Source organism: Phyllobates terribilis, unplaced genomic scaffold, assembly GCF_046119375.1.
Source record: "Phyllobates terribilis strain yellow unplaced genomic scaffold, ASM4611937v1 Scaffold_540__1_contigs__length_1147954, whole genome shotgun sequence".
Classification (NCBI taxonomy): Eukaryota; Metazoa; Chordata; class Amphibia; order Anura; family Dendrobatidae; genus Phyllobates; species Phyllobates terribilis.
This window is the reverse complement of record NW_027363300.1, coordinates 758,496-774,389: the sequence shown is the minus strand read 5'-3', so window position 1 is coordinate 774,389 and position 15,894 is coordinate 758,496. Positions and strand designations below refer to the sequence as shown.

General features: G+C 43.9%; 8 non-coding genes across 8 annotated transcripts; all 8 read right to left on the bottom strand.

Moving 5' to 3' along the window:
• Positions 1-380: 380 nt before the first annotated feature.
• Positions 381-569, bottom strand: LOC141232524 (U2 spliceosomal RNA). The gene has a single exon (XR_012298764.1). It is a non-coding gene; the product is annotated as a U2 spliceosomal RNA (small nuclear RNA).
• A 6,192-nt stretch (positions 570-6,761) lies between these two features.
• On the bottom strand, positions 6,762-6,952 carry LOC141233072 (U2 spliceosomal RNA). Its single transcript, XR_012299237.1, has one exon. It is a non-coding gene; the product is annotated as a U2 spliceosomal RNA (small nuclear RNA).
• Positions 6,953-8,067: 1,115 nt separating this feature from the next.
• Positions 8,068-8,258, bottom strand: LOC141232873 (U2 spliceosomal RNA). The gene has a single exon (XR_012299047.1). It is a non-coding gene; the product is annotated as a U2 spliceosomal RNA (small nuclear RNA).
• Positions 8,259-9,373: 1,115 nt separating this feature from the next.
• LOC141233066 (U2 spliceosomal RNA) lies at positions 9,374-9,564 on the bottom strand. Its single transcript, XR_012299231.1, has one exon. It is a non-coding gene; the product is annotated as a U2 spliceosomal RNA (small nuclear RNA).
• Positions 9,565-10,679: 1,115 nt separating this feature from the next.
• LOC141232872 (U2 spliceosomal RNA) lies at positions 10,680-10,870 on the bottom strand. Its single transcript, XR_012299046.1, has one exon. It is a non-coding gene; the product is annotated as a U2 spliceosomal RNA (small nuclear RNA).
• Positions 10,871-11,987: 1,117 nt separating this feature from the next.
• Positions 11,988-12,178, bottom strand: LOC141232871 (U2 spliceosomal RNA). The gene has a single exon (XR_012299045.1). It is a non-coding gene; the product is annotated as a U2 spliceosomal RNA (small nuclear RNA).
• Positions 12,179-13,293: 1,115 nt separating this feature from the next.
• On the bottom strand, positions 13,294-13,484 carry LOC141232869 (U2 spliceosomal RNA). Its single transcript, XR_012299043.1, has one exon. It is a non-coding gene; the product is annotated as a U2 spliceosomal RNA (small nuclear RNA).
• Positions 13,485-14,599: 1,115 nt separating this feature from the next.
• LOC141232868 (U2 spliceosomal RNA) lies at positions 14,600-14,790 on the bottom strand. The gene has a single exon (XR_012299042.1). It is a non-coding gene; the product is annotated as a U2 spliceosomal RNA (small nuclear RNA).
• Between the last annotated feature and the right edge of the window lie 1,104 nt (positions 14,791-15,894).

Below are 15,894 nucleotides of genomic sequence, written 5' to 3'. Positions count from 1 at the left end.
AAGGGCATTTGCTAAATAGATGGTGTGTGTGCAACAATATACTGAAAGGTCAATTATATTGTGCAGCTTATCTCACCACCTGTAGTTATTTAGGTGAAAGCTCCAAAATGCTTGCCTAATATGTCTGTTTATCCAAAAGGAAGTAAAAAGGGAGAGCTAGAAAGATAGCATTGCATCACATTACATGGCAATGCAATGCACAGTTGCTGAAGTTGAACCAAAATGAGCTTGTAATCTGGCTTCTGCAACTTTGAACATGAAAAATCCAATGAGGAGAAGAAAAGCAAAGCCAAAGAGTCCATCCCCAAATCCGACAAACAAGCAAAATGAACAAAAAACATTGAATTCAATTCTTTCTGATTTTAGAAACTGCATTAAAGAAGGGGTGCACCGGTCCTGGAGATACTGCAATACCAGGTCAATGCGTGGAGTGGACAGAGCAAGCTCTTTTTCCATCTCCCTGTTCTAAAAATCCATTTAATATATGGTCCCCAGATAGGGGACGTATCAGATATTAAACTGATAAGAACAGATTTTTTTTTTTTTTTTTTTTTTTAACCAAATCAGATAGGCCGGAGCATAAGCTCAATCAAATCGACTTACAAAAGCCTTTCATTGACACTTAGCCTTTCATCACACTTGGTATATAATCAAAAATAAAACCAAACCTTATCATCAGGTACATTATACACTACTAATTAAACTTTACCAAAAACCTCCACTTTTTAAACTTCCAGATCCCTTCAGCATCTATAATACTTCCACGTTCCTGATCCCAGAGGTATATTACATACATACGTGACAGAATCAATCTCAAACATTCATTAACTGACATTTTCTTCCTTTTAAAAACTAACAAATTCCTCGCATCCCACAAACTTTCAATTACACACACCACCAACAACCATAAAATCCTATCCGTAATTCTACTACATGCACCCATCCCAAACATAGCAAGTTTCCAATTAACATACTTTACACCCACCAATTCCTTGCAAAGTCCCCCTATACCCTTCCATACATCATATGCAAAATCACAATCCCATACCATATGTCTAACATGCTCTCTCAAACCACATCCATCCCTCGGGCATACCTCAGATTTAACTAAATCCCTCTTCTTTTGCACATCTCTAACAGGCAAAATGTCATGCAATATCATCCAAGCGATATCTCTCTGTCTGTTAGTCACACCATCTATACTTAATTTTCTCCACATCTCGGTTACTTCCTCCCCTCTCAACCCATTGATATTACATACCACCTCACGCTCACGCACCATCCTAATGACTTTCTTCTTTTGCCTAAAATTACTCATGTTAACGGACAACAAATCATACTTCCTTACAAATTTCTCAACACAACCATACCATACAGGACACTTAAAAGCAACAGGCACTCTAGCATCCCTTTTGACCCACTTTAAGCCATAAAGCATCCAGCCAGCCGAATACTTCATCATATAAGCACACTTATTACTTTTCCCTAGAACCACCACCACCATTTTCACGTAACTAATCCCTAAAAAGAAATCAATATTTGGAAAATCCAAACCACCATTTACACATAACTTATAGACATATTCCCGTTTCAATTTCTCCATGCGACTTCCCCAAAGAAAATTAAAGATGAATTTCTCAGTTTTCCTAATTTTCTTAAAAGCAGCAGGATATACATTCGCAACAAACAACAAAATAGGCAAAATAACCGCCTTAATAATCAGAACTTTCCCAGTCAGAGTTAATTCTCTCATTCGCCAAAAATTCAACTTGCGCACCACTCTCACCCCACAATCTTCCCAACTCTCATTTCCTTTCAAATCATCATTAAACTTAATCCCAAGCACCTTTATTGCACCATCCTCACACCTCACACCATCCATCCGTACATTCCTCTCACCAAAACATTTAAAGGAACTCTTAGTCCAATTGACCTTAAAAGCTGAGACACTACAAAACAAACTTAATATCAACCTTGCCCTACTCATCGCAGCCATATTCCCACTCACAATCACTACATCATCCATGTAACCTAGAATTCTCACATCCTTTCCATTACTCCCAGGAATCATCACACCTCTCATAACCTTATCCTTCCTAACCATACACATCAACACTTCAATCACACTAATAAACAAAAAAGGGGACATAGGGCACCCCTGACGCACTCCTGATTTAATTCTCACTTTCTCACTCAACCACCCATTCACCAAAAATTCACTTGAAACATTACAATACAAACTCCTAACACAGTTTACAAAATTCCTGGAATAACCCATCTTAGACAAAACCTTAAACATAAAGCTATGTGACACACGGTCAAAAGCTTTTTCAAAATCAACCGAAAACAACAAACATTTCTGCTTACGACTCATACAATCCCCAATCACATCACGCAACAACACCAAATTTTCAGTCATACTTCTCCCAGGCACTGCACACACTTGATCTTCATCCACCACACCGCCAATCACTTCCCGCATCCGGCTAGCCAACAATTTACTAAACACCTTATAGTCTGCATTCAAAAGGGTGATTGGCCTCCAATTCCCCAAATCCTTTTTATCACCTTTCTTATGAACCAAAACCACCACCCCATCTCTCATAGATTCACTCAACATATTCTCCGTGAACATATACTGGCACACCTCCAATAAGTCATTTCCCATCGTGTCCCATTCCTTAACATATAACTCCACGGGCAGTCCATCCTTCCCAGGTGTTTTATTCTTACTCGCAGACATCACCACTTTTTTAACTTCATCCAACACAATTACATCATCCAATATTTCACGTTCATCCTCACCCAAACAACCTTCTAAACACCCCAAAGCATCAGTCAACATCCTATCATCAACCCATTTTTCCCCATACAACTCCTTATAAAACAACACCACCTCCTGCATCACATCCTTCCCACTCACACACACCCCATCACCATTCACCACCTCATCCATATCTACTTTCTTCCCAAAAACTTTGTTGAAAAAAAACCTTGTGCATTTCTCATTTTTCTCCAAATGTTCAATCTTAGAACGGTAAATAATTTCTTTTCCTTTACCCTCAATATATTTCTTAATCTCTTCTTTCACTTGACACATCAAAACATCCACATCCACTCCAATCATCCTTAACTTCCTCAGCCACTCCAGTCTAGAGCTTAAATCATTAAATTTTGCTCTATTCATTGCTGCTTTCCTCCTGCCCCTTTTTCTAAAGAAAAAAACAATCTCACTCTTCATCCAGTCCCACCACTCAAGCACATTCCTGAAATCACTTTTTTTATCCCTCCACCTAACATACATTCGCCTAAAATCACGCATGATCCTATTATCTTCCAGCAAACGCACATTAAGTTTCCACACGCCACCACCATATACAAAGGAAATCTTACCTTCTAGACGTGCCCTCAAACACACATGGTCAGAGAAGGGAACATCTTCCTGCTGGAAATTCCTACAAATAACATTTTGTGAAGAAAAGAAGATACGGTCTATTCTAGACTCTATGCCTCCCCTGTCGGCCTTATAGGTCGCAGGAGGTGGATTACCTAAAAAAACTTCCGCAGCATCCTGTAAGGAAAAATCCGCCACAAGACTCTTGAGTCTTTTACCTGTAACATCCATCTTATCCCCCTCCGTCACACAATTGAAATCTCCAACAAAAATTATTGGCATTTTGCCAGATAAAAAAAAACATAATTTCTCAAAAATTTCCAGCCTCTCCCCTTTATCTATTGGTGCATACATATTTACCACCCTAACCCTCCACCCCCTACAATTTAACTCACATATTACACACCTCCCCGCCTCCACCACCATGTAACTTTCTATCTTAACACTATAACCCTTCACCAAAACACCTACCCCACAATTTTTATTACATACAGAACCAGACCACACACTTTGACCTAAAGGCCATGCATTTTCACTTAAGGGATCGGAGATCCCACACTCCTGGACACAGTATACGTCCGCATCCAAGTTGCTCAAGTAGTCCAAAATTGCCACTCTTCTCGACTCAGATTTAATCAGCCGAACATTTAGCGACAAGATGCTGAGAGCAACTTGGGCACCCATCTATTAATTTGATGTGGCAGGTCACGACAACATGCCCACCTGTACATCATCCTAACCCTTCTGGGGGTAGGACGCTGGACGTGCAGATATCGTAGTTTGTGCCTTCCCCCAAAAAAGACACATCTTGGGGATCGGATGCAGTAGGGTACACCCGGGCTGGACTCACACTGCAGTCACTTAAAGGGGAAAAGGATGGCTCAGTTTTCTTCTTTTTCTTCACTGAAGCGCCTCCATCTTCATCTGAACTATAATCCCGCCGCTGGGGGTCAAAGTCCCCCTGACCTCCCTCCTCCTCAAGGTCAGAAACGACATCGCTCCAGGCCACATGCGGTGTTCTGGTCAGATCAGACTCCTCTTCCCCCTGCAATGTAACCATCATGTCTGGAATTTCAGCCTCCAGATCCTCCACCGGGGCCACTTCCATGCCTATACGATCATCAGTTATCGTCTCAGACTCACTGACATCTGAAGCCACAGACGCGGCCCTCTGCACCGGTGGCTCAGGTGCCAGCTCCATATTTCCTCTTACATTCACACGAACCAGTTCTGGAAAAGCAACCCGAGCCTCCTCCTCATCCAGGAAAGCCAGAGTAGATATCGGAGCAGTCGGAGTTGGAGCAGTCGGAGTTGTAGCTGTGGGTGCAGGAGATTCATTTCTTCTCCTTCCCCTTCCCGCTGCCCCCGCATATGAACCAGGATGGAATATACAGTCTCTGAAGGCATGCCCCTTCTCTCCGCAGAGGTTACAGACTATTTCATTTTTGCAATTATTGGAAGAATGACCCACCTCATTGCACTTCCTGCAAATAATCTGTCTGATGTCGCATGCTTCCTGAGTATGGCCATACCTCCTACAATGACGACAAAACCTGGGCGCATTGGGGAAGAACAGGTAACCCCGCTCACTCCCAATGGAAAAATTTGATGGAGGATAATGTATACCCCCTGGTTCATCAGGACTTTCCCGGAACTTGACCATGAAACGATATTTACCGGTCCATAGTTCCTCCTCATTCATGACTTTTACTGCCACCTTGGTAATATAGCAGTGCCTATTTAGAAAGGCATAAATCAAAGCCAAGTCCACATGTGGGTTGTACATGAAAACAGTCAGAGGTACCTCTTTGGAGCAATACAAGATGACAAAAGTCAGCCCATCCAAATATTGATTGTCCAGATTCTTTTTCAAACAATCATAGAAATTGTTGCAAACAGCCATAGAAGTAAATACAAGATTATACTTGCTTTTGAATTGCTGGAGGCACAAGATTTCTTCCTTCTTCACTTCAAGGAGTCCAAACAAAATCTCCTTCACCACGAAGCTGAGGGTAAAGATTCCTTCTTTGCCTTCTTCCACATCAATCTGGATTCCAAACTTCACTCGAGCCTCACCGGGCCCAGCGTATCGAATGCGTCCCATTATCGCTAGTCGTGTCTACTGGCCAACTCCTTATAGCAGCAAGTGGCTTAAGCCATAAAATGGCGATGCCACAGGGCCAAGAGTTAACGCACAGACAGCCAAATGACTAGACCCATTACAGATCTGAGCCAAAAGGCCGAGAAGCGATAACCAGAATTGGTTTCAAACTACGGAGCCACCCAAGGATCCTGAAAAGTCCATTTGTGGAGATGAGCTCCTGGACTCCCGTTAAGAAGACATGTTGTCAACCTCTAGATCCCTTACATGCCTGCACTTTTCGGCTTGCTGCTGCTGCAATCCACGCGTTTTAGATCTGCATAACTCCACCTCTTTAAACACAGCACCTTCACCCCCTGCTGTTCCCACCCGCCTCAACACCGTTGGAAGGGAGGAGAACCAATTAAGGCGGGGGGTGGGGTGGAACGAGCAGCTGTCTACCCTTAGCAGGAGGGCTCCTGATTACATACCTCTCCTGCTGCTGCTGCTGCTGGCTGTCCAGCAGCAGACTGAAGGTGGCTGCTGCTGTGCACAGGTATATAAAGGCTCAGAGCCTATTATGACACGCGCAGCCAGCGTTCCATTGCCACATTCCATCTACTGCAGGCAGGATACCTGGCTGGCTGAATGTCGCTGAGAAGCTCACAGAGACCGCCATAAGCAACAGTTTAACAGAATGCCACAGACTAATCAACCAAACTTTTTGGGTTGGGTTCTCTTTTATAGTCTGCAGGCATTAAATGAAAGAAGTCAGTGTTCCAGCAGAAGGAGACAACGTTTCAGAAAAGGCATTGTAGCAAACCAAAAAAGAAATTTTAAGCGCAGCAGAGTAACCAGCGCACATACCTGTTAGCTCAGGTGAGTTTAAAAGGCTGCTGTTGATAACAAGGGCATTTGCTAAATAGATGGTGTGTGTGCAACAATATACTGAAAGGTCAATTATATTGTGCAGCTTATCTCACCACCTGTAGTTATTTAGGTGAAAGCTCCAAAATGCTTGCCTAATATGTCTGTTTATCCAAAAGGAAGTAAAAAGGGAGAGCTAGAAAGATAGCATTGCATCACATTACATGGCAATGCAATGCACAGTTGCTGAAGTTGAACCAAAATGAGCTTGTAATCTGGCTTCTGCAACTTTGAACATGAAAAATCCAATGAGGAGAAGAAAAGCAAAGCCAAAGAGTCCATCCCCAAATCCGACAAACAAGCAAAATGAACAAAAAACATTGAATTCAATTCTTTCTGATTTTAGAAACTGCATTAAAGAAGGGGTGCACCGGTCCTGGAGATACTGCAATACCAGGTCAATGCGTGGAGGGGACAGAGCAAGCTCTTTTTCCATCTCCCTGTTCTAAAAATCCATTTAATATATGGTCCCCAGATAGGGGACGTATCAGATATTAAACTGATAAGAACAGATACTACACTTGATCTTAGCCAAAAGGCCGAGAAGCGATAACCAGAATTGGTTTCAAACTACGGAGCCACCCAAGGATCCTGAAAAGTCCATTTGTGGAGATGAGCTCCTGGACTCCCGTTAAGAAGACATGTTGTCAACCTCTAGATCCCTTACATGCCTGCACTTTTCGGCTTGCTGCTGCTGCAATCCACGCGTTTTAGATCTGCATAACTCCACCTCTTTAAACACAGCACCTTCACCCCCTGCTGTTCCCACCCGCCTCAACACCGTTGGAAGGGAGGAGAACCAATTAAGGCGGGGGGTGGGGTGGAACGAGCAGCTGTCTACCCTTAGCAGGAGGGCTCCTGATTACATACCTCTCCTGCTGCTGCTGCTGCTGGCTGTCCAGCAGCAGACTGAAGGTGGCTGCTGCTGTGCACAGGTATATAAAGGCTCAGAGCCTATTATGACACGCGCAGCCAGCGTTCCATTGCCACATTCCATCTACTGCAGGCAGGATACCTGGCTGGCTGAATGTCGCTGAGAAGCTCACAGAGACCGCCATAAGCAACAGTTTAACAGAATGCCACAGACTAATCAACCAAACTTTTTGGGTTGGGTTCTCTTTTATAGTCTGCAGGCATTAAATGAAAGAAGTCAGTGTTCCAGCAGAAGGAGACAACGTTTCAGAAAAGGCATTGTAGCAAACCAAAAAAGAAATTTTAAGCGCAGCAGAGTAACCAGCGCACATACCTGTTAGCTCAGGTGAGTTTAAAAGGCTGCTGTTGATATCAAGGGCATTTGCTAAATAGATGGTGTGTGTGCAACAATATACTGAAAGGTCAATTATATTGTGCAGCTTATCTCACCACCTGTAGTTATTTAGGTGAAAGCTCCAAAATGCTTGCCTAATATGTCTGTTTATCCAAAAGGAAGTAAAAAGGGAGAGTTAGAAAGATAGCATTGCATCACATTACATGGCAATGCAATGCACAGTTGCTGAAGTTGAACCAAAATGAGCTTGTAATCTGGCTTCTGCAACTTTGAACATGAAAAATCCAATGAGGAGAAGAAAAGCAAAGCCAAAGAGTCCATCCCCAAATCCGACAAACAAGCAAAATGAACAAAAAACATTGAATTCAATTCTTTCTGATTTTAGAAACTGCATTAAAGAAGGGGTGCACCGGTCCTGGAGATACTGCAATACCAGGTCAATGCGTGGAGTGGACAGAGCAAGCTCTTTTTCCATCTCCCTGTTCTAAAAATCCATTTAATATATGGTCCCCAGATAGGGGACGTATCAGATATTAAACTGATAAGAACAGATACTACACTTGATCTTAGCCAAAAGGCCGAGAAGCGATAACCAGAATTGGTTTCAAACTACGGAGCCACCCAAGGATCCTGAAAAGTCCATTTGTGGAGATGAGCTCCTGGACTCCCGTTAAGAAGACATGTTGTCAACCTCTAGATCCCTTACATGCCTGCACTTTTCGGCTTGATGCTGCTGCAATCCACGCGTTTTAGATCTGCATAACTTCACCTCTTTAAACACAGCACCTTCACCCCCTGCTGTTCCCACCCGCCTCAACACCGTTGGAAGGGAGGAGAACCAATTAAGGCGGGGGGTGGGGTGGAACGAGCAGCTGTCTACCCTTAGCAGGAGGGCTCCTGATTACATACCTCTCCTGCTGCTGCTGCTGCTGGCTGTCCAGCAGCAGACTGAAGGTGGCTGCTGCTGTGCACAGGTATATAAAGGCTCAGAGCCTATTATGACACGTGCAGCCAGCGTTCCATTGCCACATTCCATCTACTGCAGGCAGGATACCTGGCTGGCTGAATGTCGCTGAGAAGCTCACAGAGACCGCCATAAGCAACAGTTTAACAGAATGCCACAGACTAATCAACCAAACTTTTTGGGTTGGGTTCTCTTTTATAGTCTGCAGGCATTAAATGAAAGAAGTCAGTGTTCCAGCAGAAGGAGACAACGTTTCAGAAAAGGCATTGTAGCAAACCAAAAAAGAAATTTTAAGCGCAGCAGAGTAACCAGCGCACATACCTGTTAGCTCAGGTGAGTTTAAAAGGCTGCTGTTGATAACAAGGGCATTTGCTAAATAGATGGTGTGTGTGCAACAATATACTGAAAGGTCAATTATATTGTGCAGCTTATCTCACCACCTGTAGTTATTTAGGTGAAAGCTCCAAAATGCTTGCCTAATATGTCTGTTTATCCAAAAGGAAGTAAAAAGGGAGAGCTAGAAAGATAGCATTGCATCACATTACATGGCAATGCAATGCACAGTTGCTGAAGTTGAACCAAAATGAGCTTGTAATCTGGCTTCTGCAACTTTGAACATGAAAAATCCAATGAGGAGAAGAAAAGCAAAGCCAAAGAGTCCATCCCCAAATCCGACAAACAAGCAAAATGAACAAAAAACATTGAATTCAATTCTTTCTGATTTTAGAAACTGCATTAAAGAAGGGTTGCACCGGTCCTGGAGATACTGCAATACCAGGTCAATGCGTGGAGTGGACAGAGCAAGCTCTTTTTCCATCTCCCTGTTCTAAAAATCCATTTAATATATGGTCCCCAGATAGGGGACGTATCAGATATTAAACTGATAAGAACAGATACTACACTTGATCTTAGCCAAAAGGCCGAGAAGCGATAACCAGAATTGGTTTCAAACTACGGAGCCACCCAAGGATCCTGAAAAGTCCATTTGTGGAGATGAGCTCCTGGACTCCCGTTAAGAAGACATGTTGTCAACCTCTAGATCCCTTACATGCCTGCACTTTTCGGCTTGCTGCTGCTGCAATCCACGCGTTTTAGATCTGCATAACTCCACCTCTTTAAACACAGCACCTTCACCCCCTGCTGTTCCCACCCGCCTCAACACCGTTGGAAGGGAGGAGAACCAATTAAGGCGGGGGGTGGGGTGGAACGAGCAGCTGTCTACCCTTAGCAGGAGGGCTCCTGATTACATACCTCTCCTGCTGCTGCTGCTGCTGGCTGTCCAGCAGCAGACTGAAGGTGGCTGCTGCTGTGCACAGGTATATAAAGGCTCAGAGCCTATTATGACACGCGCAGCCAGCGTTCCATTGCCACATTCCATCTACTGCAGGCAGGATACCTGGCTGGCTGAATGTCGCTGAGAAGCTCACAGAGACCGCCATAAGCAACAGTTTAACAGAATGCCACAGACTAATCAACCAAACTTTTTGGGTTGGGTTCTCTTTTATAGTCTGCAGGCATTAAATGAAAGAAGTCAGTGTTCCAGCAGAAGGAGACAACGTTTCAGAAAAGGCATTGTAGCAAACCAAAAAAGAAATTTTAAGCGCAGCAGAGTAACCAGCGCACATACCTGTTAGCTCAGGTGAGTTTAAAAGGCTGCTGTTGATAACAAGGGCATTTGCTAAATAGATGGTGTGTGTGCAACAATATACTGAAAGGTCAATTATATTGTGCAGCTTATCTCACCACCTGTAGTTATTTAGGTGAAAGCTCCAAAATGCTTGCCTAATATGTCTGTTTATCCAAAAGGAAGTAAAAAGGGAGAGCTAGAAAGATAGCATTGCATCACATTACATGGCAATGCAATGCACAGTTGCTGAAGTTGAACCAAAATGAGCTTGTAATCTGGCTTCTGCAACTTTGAACATGAAAAATCCAATGAGGAGAAGAAAAGCAAAGCCAAAGAGTCCATCCCCAAATCCGACAAACAAGCAAAATGAACAAAAAACATTGAATTCAATTCTTTCTGATTTTAGAAACTGCATTAAAGAAGGGGTGCACCGGTCCTGGAGATACTGCAATACCAGGTCAATGCGTGGAGTGGACAGAGCAAGCTCTTTTTCCATCTCCCTGTTCTAAAAATCCATTTAATATATGGTCCCCAGATAGGGGACGTATCAGATATTAAACTGATAAGAACAGATACTACACTTGATCTTAGCCAAAAGGCCGAGAAGCGATAACCAGAATTAGTTTCAAACTACGGAGCCACCCAAGGATCCTGAAAAGTCCATTTGTGGAGATGAGCTCCTGGACTCCCGTTAAGAAGACATGTTGTCAACCTCTAGATCCCTTACATGCCTGCACTTTTCGGCTTGCTGCTGCTGCAATCCACGCGTTTTAGATCTGCATAACTCCACCTCTTTAAACACAGCACCTTCACCCCCTGCTGTTCCCACCCGCCTCAACACCGTTGGAAGGGAGGAGAACCAATTAAGGCGTGGGGTGGGGTGGAACGAGCAGCTGTCTACCCTTAGCAGGAGGGCTCCTGATTACATACCTCTCCTGCTGCTGCTGCTGCTGCTGGCTGTCCAGCAGCAGACTGAAGGTGGCTGCTGCTGTGCACAGGTATATAAAGGCTCAGAGCCTATTATGACACGCGCAGCCAGCGTTCCATTGCCACATTCCATCTACTGCAGGCAGGATACCTGGCTGGCTGAATGTCGCTGAGAAGCTCACAGAGACCGCCATAAGCAACAGTTTAACAGAATGCCACAGACTAATCAACCAAACTTTTTGGGTTGGGTTCTCTTTTATAGTCTGCAGGCATTAAATGAAAGAAGTCAGTGTTCCAGCAGAAGGAGACAACGTTTCAGAAAAGGCATTGTAGCAACCAAAAAAGAAATTTTAAGCGCAGCAGAGTAACCAGCGCACATACTTGTTAGCTCAGGTGAGTTTAAAAGGCTGCTGTTGATAACAAGGGCATTTGCTAAATAGATGGTGTGTGTGCAACAATATACTGAAAGGTCAATTATATTGTGCAGCTTATCTCACCACCTGTAGTTATTTAGGTGAAAGCTCCAAAATGCTTGCCTAATATGTCTGTTTATCCAAAAGGAAGTAAAAAGGGAGAGCTAGAAAGATAGCATTGCATCACATTACATGGCAATGCAATGCACAGTTGCTGAAGTTGAACCAAAATGAGCTTGTAATCTGGCTTCTGCAACTTTGAACATGAAAAATCCAATGAGGAGAAGAAAACCAAAGCCAAAGAGTCCATCCCCAAATCCGACAAACAAGCAAAATGAACAAAAAACATTGAATTCAATTCTTTCTGATTTTAGAAACTGCATTAAAGAAGGGGTGCACCGGTCCTGGAGATACTGCAATACCAGGTCAATGCGTGGAGTGGACAGAGCAAGCTCTTTTTCCATCTCCCTGTTCTAAAAATCCATTTAATATATGGTCCCCAGATAGGGGACGTATCAGATATTAAACTGATAAGAACAGATACTACACTTGATCTTAGCCAAAAGGCCGAGAAGCGATAACCAGAATTGGTTTCAAACTACGGAGCCACCCAAGGATCCTGAAAAGTCCATTTGTGGAGATGAGCTCCTGGACTCCCGTTAAGAAGACATGTTGTCAACCTCTAGATCCCTTACATGCCTGCACTTTTCGGCTTGCTGCTGCTGCAATCCACGCGTTTTAGATCTGCATAACTCCACCTCTTTAAACACAGCACCTTCACCCCCTGCTGTTCCCACCCGCCTCAACACCGTTGGAAGGGAGGAGAACCAATTAAGGCGGGGGGTGGGGTGGAACGAGCAGCTGTCTACCCTTAGCAGGAGGGCTCCTGATTACATACCTCTCCTGCTGCTGCTGCTGCTGGCTGTCCAGCAGCAGACTGAAGGTGGCTGCTGCTGTGCACAGGTATATAAAGGCTCAGAGCCTATTATGACACGCGCAGCCAGCGTTCCATTGCCACATTCCATCTACTGCAGGCAGGATACCTGGCTGGCTGAATGTCGCTGAGAAGCTCACAGAGACCGCCATAAGCAACAGTTTAACAGAATGCCACAGACTAATCAACCAAACTTTTTGGGTTGGGTTCTCTTTTATAGTCTGCAGGCATTAAATGAAAGAAGTCAGTGTTCCAGCAGAAGGAGACAACGTTTCAGAAAAGGCATTGTAGCAAACCAAAAAAGAAATTTTAAGCGCAGCAGAGTAACCAGCGCACATACCTGTTAGCTCAGGTGAGTTTAAAAGGCTGCTGTTGATAACAAGGGCATTTGCTAAATAGATGGTGTGTGTGCAACAATATACTGAAAGGTCAATTATATTGTGCAGCTTATCTCACCACCTGTAGTTATTTAGGTGAAAGCTCCAAAATGCTTGAATAATATGTCTGTTTATCCAAAAGGAAGTAAAAAGGGAGAGCTAGAAAGATAGCATTGCATCACATTACATGGCAATGCAATGCACAGTTGCTGAAGTTGAACCAAAATGAGCTTGTAATCTGCCTTCTGCAACTTTGAACATGAAAAATCCAATGAGGAGAAGAAAAGCAAAGCCAAAGAGTCCATTCCCAAATCCGACAAACAAGCAAAATGAACAAAAAACATTGAATTCAATTCTTTCTGATTTTAGAAACTGCATTAAAGAAGGGGTGCACCGGTCCTGGAGATACTGCAATACCAGGTCAATGCGTGGAGTGGACAGAGCAAGCTCTTTTTCCATCTCCCTGTTCTAAAAATCCATTTAATATATGGTCCCCAGATAGGGGACGTATCAGATATTAAACTGATAAGAACAGATACTACACTTGATCTTAGCCAAAAGGCCGAGAAGCGATAACCAGAATTGGTTTCAAACTACGGAGCCACCCAAGGATCCTGAAAAGTCCATTTGTGGAGATGAGCTCCTGGACTCCCGTTAAGAAGACATGTTGTCAACCTCTAGATCCCTTACATGCCTGCACTTTTCGGCTTGCTGCTGCTGCAATCCACGCGTTTTAGATCTGCATAACTCCACCTCTTTAAACACAGCACCTTCACCCCCTGCTGTTCCCACCCGCCTCAACACCGTTGGAAGGGAGGAGAACCAATTAAGGCGGGGGGTGGGGTGGAACGAGCAGCTGTCTACCCTTAGCAGGAGGGCTCCTGATTACATACCTCTCCTGCTGCTGCTGCTGCTGGCTGTCCAGCAGCAGACTGAAGGTGGCTGCTGCTGTGCACAGGTATATAAAGGCTCAGAGCCTATTATGACACGCGCAGCCAGCGTTCCATTGCCACATTCCATCTACTGCAGGCAGGATACCTGGCTGGCTGAATGTCGCTGAGAAGCTCACAGAGACCGCCATAAGCAACAGTTTAACAGAATGCCACAGACTAATCAACCAAACTTTTTGGGTTGGGTTCTCTTTTATAGTCTGCAGGCATTAAATGAAAGAAGTCAGTGTTCCAGCAGAAGGAGACAACGTTTCAGAAAAGGCATTGTAGCAAACCAAAAAAGAAATTTTAAGCGCAGCAGAGTAACCAGCGCACATACCTGTTAGCTCAGGTGAGTTTAAAAGGCTGCTGTTGATAACAAGGGCATTTGCTAAATAGATGGTGTGTGTGCAACAATATACTGAAAGGTCAATTATATTGTGCAGCTTATCTCACCACCTGTAGTTATTTAGGTGAAAGCTCCAAAATGCTTGCCTAATATGTCTGTTTATCCAAAAGGAAGTAAAAAGGGAGAGCTAGAAAGATAGCATTGCATCACATTACATGGCAATGCAATGCACAGTTGCTGAAGTTGAACCAAAATGAGCTTGTAATCTGCCTTCTGCAACTTTGAACATGAAAAATCCAATGAGGAGAAGAAAAGCAAAGCCAAAGAGTCCATCCCCAAATCCGACAAACAAGCAAAATGAACAAAAAACATTGAATTCAATTCTTTCTGATTTTAGAAACTGCATTAAAGAAGGGGTGCACCGGTCCTGGAGATACTGCAATACCAGGTCAATGCGTGGAGTGGACAGAGCAAGCTCTTTTTCCATCTCCCTGTTCTAAAAATCCATTTAATATATGGTCCCCAGATAGGGGACGTATCAGATATTAAACTGATAAGAACAGATACTACACTTGATCTTAGCCAAAAGGCCGAGAAGCGATAACCAGAATTGGTTTCAAACTACGGAGCCACCCAAGGATCCTGAAAAGTCCATTTGTGGAGATGAGCTCCTGGACTCCCGTTAAGAAGACATGTTGTCAACCTCTAGATCCCTTACATGCCTGCACTTTTCGGCTTGCTGCTGCTGCAATCCACGCGTTTTAGATCTGCATAACTCCACCTCTTTAAACACAGCACCTTCACCCCCTGCTGTTCCCACCCGCCTCAACACCGTTGGAAGGGAGGAGAACCAATTAAGGCGGGGGGTGGGGTGGAACGAGCAGCTGTCTACCCTTAGCAGGAGGGCTCCTGATTACATACCTCTCCTGCTGCTGCTGCTGCTGGCTGTCCAGCAGCAGACTGAAGGTGGCTGCTGCTGTGCACAGGTATATAAAGGCTCAGAGCCTATTATGACACGCGCAGCCAGCGTTCCATTGCCACATTCCATCTACTGCAGGCAGGATACCTGGCTGGCTGAATGTCGCTGAGAAGCTCACAGAGACCGCCATAAGCAACAGTTTAACAGAATGCCACAGACTAATCAACCAAACTTTTTGGGTTGGGTTCTCTTTTATAGTCTGCAGGCATTAAATGAAAGAAGTCAGTGTTCCAGCAGAAGGAGACAACGTTTCAGAAAAGGCATTGTAGCAAACCAAAAAAGAAATTTTAAGCGCAGCAGAGTAACCAGCGCACATACCTGTTAGCTCAGGTGAGTTTAAAAGGCTGCTGTTGATAACAAGGGCATTTGCTAAATAGATGGTGTGTGTGCAACAATATACTGAAAGGTCAATTATATTGTGCAGCTTATCTCACCACCTGTAGTTATTTAGGTGAAAGCTCCAAAATGCTTGCCTAATATGTCTGTTTATCCAAAAGGAAGTAAAAAGGGAGAGCTAGAAAGATAGCATTGCATCACATTACATGGCAATGCAATGCACAGTTGCTGAAGTTGAACCAAAATGAGCTTGTAATCTGGCTTCTGCAACTTTGAACATGAAAAATCCAATGAGGAGAAGAAAAGCAAAGCCAAAGAGTCCATCCCCAAATCCGACAAACAAGCAAAATGAACAAAAAACATTGAATTCAATTCTTTCTGATTTTAGAAA